This window comes from Tupaia chinensis, unplaced genomic scaffold (assembly GCF_000334495.1).
Source record: "Tupaia chinensis unplaced genomic scaffold, TupChi_1.0 Scaffold144486_1, whole genome shotgun sequence".
Taxonomy (NCBI): Eukaryota; Metazoa; Chordata; class Mammalia; order Scandentia; family Tupaiidae; genus Tupaia; species Tupaia belangeri.
Window position 1 is genome coordinate 19,053 of NW_006204345.1, and position 5,421 is coordinate 24,473.

The 5,421-nt window shown below is 43.1% G+C and overlaps 3 pseudogenes; 2 read left to right on the forward strand and 1 right to left on the reverse strand.

The window, feature by feature from the left end:
- LOC102484175 (solute carrier family 25 member 51-like) overlaps nucleotides 1-946 on the forward strand; it is a 1,470-nt pseudogene extending 524 nt beyond the window's left edge.
- The window catches only part of LOC102485022 (ral guanine nucleotide dissociation stimulator-like 1), a 20,401-nt pseudogene that overhangs the window by 11,618 nt on the left and 3,362 nt on the right, over nucleotides 1-5,421 (reverse strand).
- Nucleotides 1,310-1,766, forward strand: LOC102484608 (glutaredoxin-related protein 5, mitochondrial pseudogene; annotated as a pseudogene).

A 5,421-nucleotide genomic window follows, 5' to 3' on the forward strand; every position in this document is an offset into this window, starting at 1 on the left:
ACACCCCCCGCCAGCACTTATCATTTTTTGTTTTTTTAATCTTAGACATTCTGAATGGGGTTAGGTGATATCTCATTGTTGTTTTGATCTGCATTTCTCTTACAATGAGGGATGTTGAGCATTTTTTCATATGCCTTTTAGCTATTCGTATGTCATCTTTAGAGAGTGGTTTTTTCAACTCATTCTCCCATCTTTTAACAGGATTGATTGTCTTTTTCTGGAACAGCTGCTTGAGTTCCTTGTGAATTCTGGTTATCAGTCCCTTGTCTGATGCATAGTTTACAAAAATATTTTCCCATTCTGAGGGTTGTCTGTTCACACTAATCACTGGCAATGACACTGGCACTCATGTTAGGTCATACAAGGATTTGTCTTGTCTTCCCCAAAAGCATGTCAGTCCCCAGAGTTCACAACTTGTAGTGTGACAGCAGTACTTGCAGGGACAATAGAAGCAATTTTCACTTCACTAGAAAGAGTTCAGACATGGCTTCAAGACCTTAAGCCTCATGACAAATTTATAAACAGTGATCAGACTCTCAAGCACTGAAATGCCATGGAACTGGGGAGGATTATTGAGGCTGGGTGTCCATTCTTTTCTGTAATGGATTCAATGATGTCCTTTCTTTGGCCTTCCTGGTCCCATCAAGGAGCATCTGCCTACGGCAAGGACTCACAGTGCTCATTGGTCAATGGTTTTATCTGTGGAGGTCTGTTGGGGGAATCCTGTTGAGATTATTTTTTCCAGTTAATACTGTAAAAACTTGCATATAGTCTTATATTGGTGGGGAATTTCAGTTGTTCTCCAGGGCTTTCAAAAAAAATCTGGCTAGAACACGACAGAAAGCTGACTAATCTTTTTAGAGGTGCCCATCTGAATTACCATCAGTCCCTCATCTCTTGGGGCATAATCAATGCAACTTATGAGTTCTTATTAAAGGTCAAATGAAAAATTGTCATTAAGTATCACTTATTAACTGAATAGACCTAAGGAGAATGCAGTTTGGTCTATTCCTCATTGGCCAAATAAAGGTTGGTGTCACAAGTCCAGGCCAGAGTGACCTACAGGCAAAGCTGTTTTCCTTATGCAGCAACAAAAACAGAATAAAAGGTTTCAGTAGGAAAAGTAAGGGTTTTGTTTTGTGTTATTATCCAAGCACTTTAGGCTAGTTGCTTGATAACATTGATGGCTTATTGAAAGGGAACCTAGTACACTATAAAAACTAAATATAGGGGCCGCCGCTGGGAGGGACAGGTTTGGAGGTTTGAGCTGAGGTCCCAGGCCATCCAGGTCTCTGGCCAGCGAGCGGGGATGAGTGGGTCCCTGAGCCCAGCAGCGGTGGTTCTCCTTCGCTGGGGGCACCACGCAGGAGGCGGCCTGTGGGGTACCGGCGTGCGGGTGGCAGGCTAGGGTGCGGGCGGTGGCGGCTCTGGAGCAGCTGGATGCGCTGGTGAAGGACAAAGTGGTGGTCTTCCTTAAGAGGACGCCGGTGCAGCCCCCGTGGGGCTTCAGCAACGCAGTGGTGCAGATCCTGTGGCTGCACGGCGACTACGTGGCCTACAACGGCTGGACGACCCATGACTCCAATAAGGCATGAAAGACTACTCCAACTGGCCCACCATCCTGCAGGTGTTCCTCAAGGCGAGTTCGTGGGGGCTGCGACATCCTCCTGCAGATGAACCAGAATGGGGACCTGGTGGAAGAACTGAAAAAGTTGGGAATCCGCTCCACCCTCTTAGATGAGAAGAAAGACCAAGACTGGAAGTGAGGCTCCGGGGACAGGAGCATCCTCCCAGGACTCTGTGCCGGAAAGCCCTACGGATTCTGGTTGTCCTTGCTCCAATCGCTCTCAGCCCCCTCCGGTCTGTAAGCAGACAGGTGATCTTCGCGTGTCTGGTGTCCGAGCTAAGAATGTTCTCTAGTAACGACAACCACTGCTAATGCCACGTTCTATGCTGTCCTACACGAATGTGTTCTTACATTCTCAGTCGTTCTTTGCCTAATTCAGGACTTAAACTAGGAGCTTTTGAATCATTTTATTCAGACTTCTGGGCGAATGTGTCAGTCTACAAAGATAATATATCCTTCCTCCCCATGTTTTTTTGTAATTTCTTCTGTTAAGGAAAATGAGGGACAAAAAAGACAGTGTGATAACTGGGTGCTGTTTTTTACAATAAATTGCCAGCACAAAAAAAAAATCCAGGTAGACTTTCCTGTCTGGGACACTGGCCTTCCTACCTAGGGATTCCAGACAACAGGGTGGCATGCTGAGATCTCAAAACAAGAGCCTTTGCTCCAGGCTGCCACGCTAGTGGCTACTAAACATAAGTATTTATTAAGGGATCTTACAGGAGTAGGAGGGGTGAGGGGGAAATAAAAGATTTACTCTATGAAACAGGGAATTCAAAGCACAGGAACAATGATCATAAAACATGATGTCTGTCTTGTTTGAACAGGTGAAGCCAAACACAGTTCTCAGAACGAAGGAGTCTATTTGTCTGGTGCATTTTCTTCTTCAGTCTTGATTACCAGACAGGGTCTTTTGAAGAGGGGGCTTGCAGTCCCAGGTCAGCTTGATAACTTCAGTCCTGGGCCAGGGCAGCAACAAAGGCCTAGATAGAAATCTTGTCTCATTAAGTAAAGACACAGTCAATATATGGACTATATTGCAACTAAAGAAGGTGGGCCTATTACCCATACGGGAAAGGAAGATGACCTTGTAGCTCAGGAGACAACACAGGATGTTTTATTAGCAGTTTTTTCATAGTCAAAGCACATAGATGAGAAACTCTTCGTAGTTGAAAACTACCTGTTGCTTTAGATAAGAGCTCCCAGCTAAGATAGTTAATCTTTCCCTGGAACCCTCAGGTTTGTTCATCCTGTCTTCGTCAGTCAGGCTTTTCCTTTCTTTACAAACTCACGGGTTTCTGTATTTTATTTGCTGAGTCTGTCAATTCATTAAGTTCTTTTGTTTTATCTCTGAGTCTCTGTTATGTGGTGAATGTGCTGACTTTGCCTAGCATGAGTTAACTTTGGCCTGTAGCTTTAGCAAGGGGTATTTACATAAAACTAGCCTTAAACTAACTTAGTTTTCATATGCTACTAATGCTACTTTGGCTTATACTAATTTGACCTATATGTTAATTTTGGCTTAAACAGACAGGTGGGGGAGTCTCACACTTCCTAGCCCTGAAGCCACATTCCTACAAGATCACTAATTGGCTTTATTGTAATGGTTGGGGGTGATATTTTACCCTTGTGGGGTATGGTCATAACAGTAAAACTCACGGCAGAGAAAATAGGCCAGTAAACGACACAAGGAAGGGCTCATAAACCAGGCCTTGCCTCAGTTTCTTCCCATTCCAGGACTTGCCTCAGAATGGGAGGCAGCCTCTTCACCAGCTTGTGTTGTCTGCATGGCCCCATCAGGGAACCTAGAAGCCAAGATATGATTCTTTTTCCCAGCCTTGATACCCTCTGTATTGAAAATGTGAGTGGCCGTGACCAGCCCTGGTAAAGGCTCTCTGGGCCCCAGGACTCCTCAGGCTGACCTTTGCGACTCCATTTCTTGCTGTGCTGCTCTCAGGAGCAGTTGGTTGTAAGAGCAGTAGTCTTCATTAAACTTAAGCACATATGAGGGGAATTCAAAGCATTTGTGGAAAATGAAATTAGAGCACACGTTTACTTGGGTATAAAATAAAGTTGAAATCCATAGTTTTTCCATAATACACGTTTTCCATGAACCTTTTGAGGACCTCACATGCATGATAGGACAAAGGGGTGGAACAGAAGAAAAACAGCTCATTAGTGACAGACTTGTCATAATAAATGTGTTGTCAGTTTTGAGACTGAGCACCTACTGGGGTCGTTGTTATCCAGCCTGTGTCCGTGTAGACATGGCAGAATCAAGCAGCTAATGGAAGTTCCCATTTTGCTTTCAAGCTTTGAATGTTTTCTCTTTAATTCAAATGTGACCTTAAACCTTTCCAGAATGTCCTCATGCTGATTTCTCCATTTCACTGATTTCTCCACTTCACTTCCAAAAAATGGGGGATTTTACATTTTGTTGCATTTCATCCTGCTAAGTTTCACATTAATTATGTATACATCAAACTGTTAAGCCCAGTTTCTTTGAATTATTTGTGCCAACTTAGCAAAAGGCTTTGGGGTTTTTTTTCCCCTTGAGTAATAATTTTTCATAGTCAAGCATCCCATTGTCTTGAAACTCAATAAAAAAATAAAGACTCTTCCATCAAATTTCATTTTGGAAGTTTCTTAGTACAACCCCAGACTTTTTTTTCCCCTCCTGGTTTCTAAATACAAGGAGGGGGTTGGAGGGAACAGACTAGCTTTCACTAGCACCATTAGCTGTGTTTTATTTACTCTTGGAAATACAGATGTCTTTAGGATTTTGAATCTTACTAAAACATCGTGTCATGGAAGCAATAAGACTGAGAGCATGTGATCTAACTAAAGACATCTGAAAGTGATTTTCAATTCTAGAAGTTGGTAATAGCTGGATAGCACACCTCGTCCTGTAACAGAAAACAACAACTTTTCAAAGGAATCAGAAAATACTAAAATGAATATATATGTATATACCAATTGAAAAACTAATGAACTTATAAGAAATATCCTGAAAAAGTGGTTCATAAATCTTATTTTTAAATCCATGTACTTACATAGTTAAGATTGTTTTCTAGCATCTAGAGTAGGCAGAGTAGGTAGGTTTTCCTGTTCCCAGTTCTTCATCTATGTCGCTAATTGTGAAAACGTGCACATACTGACCAAAATAAAACAGGGCTTCCCCTGGTAGTTCACTGGAAGTTTGGGGCAAATAGTCCAGGAAAGCTGTTCACCTCTAAATGGCAAATGGCTGGTACAATAAAGTGACATCCTTCCAACAGCACGGGGTTAGGAAGCGCAGGAAGCCTTTGCCAGGCAGCGCTCCAGCTAAATGGCTTACAGCAGCTGTGTGAGGGGCTGTGCTGGACAGAGCTGCTCCCCTTAGAGGTGCAGATAGGGTTTCCAGGAAAAGAAAGAATGTAACACTGAATAACTGTGAGTGGCACCCTTCCACCTATGAAATAGAGCCAGGATTTGAAGAGGCTTGTGCTTCAGAAATGAATGAGGAAGGTAGTTCGTGCACTTATGCCCTGGTTGACTTTGTGGGCACTGAGCCCTCCAGGCATTTCCAGGTGCTCTGCACCCTGGGAATGCACTCCACAGGGCCCCAGATCTGAGGGCTTGCTTTCGCCTTTTTTTTTTTTTTTACTTACATGAAAGAAGATTTTTAAAAATAATCACTGCACAAAATACGAAGGGTGGGGTTATGCTGTGGTATTAAATTTTTCTCCATAATCATTTTCTTTTCTTTTTTTTTTTTAGAGGTTTTCGCTATAGGGTGCGTGCACTCGCCAGAC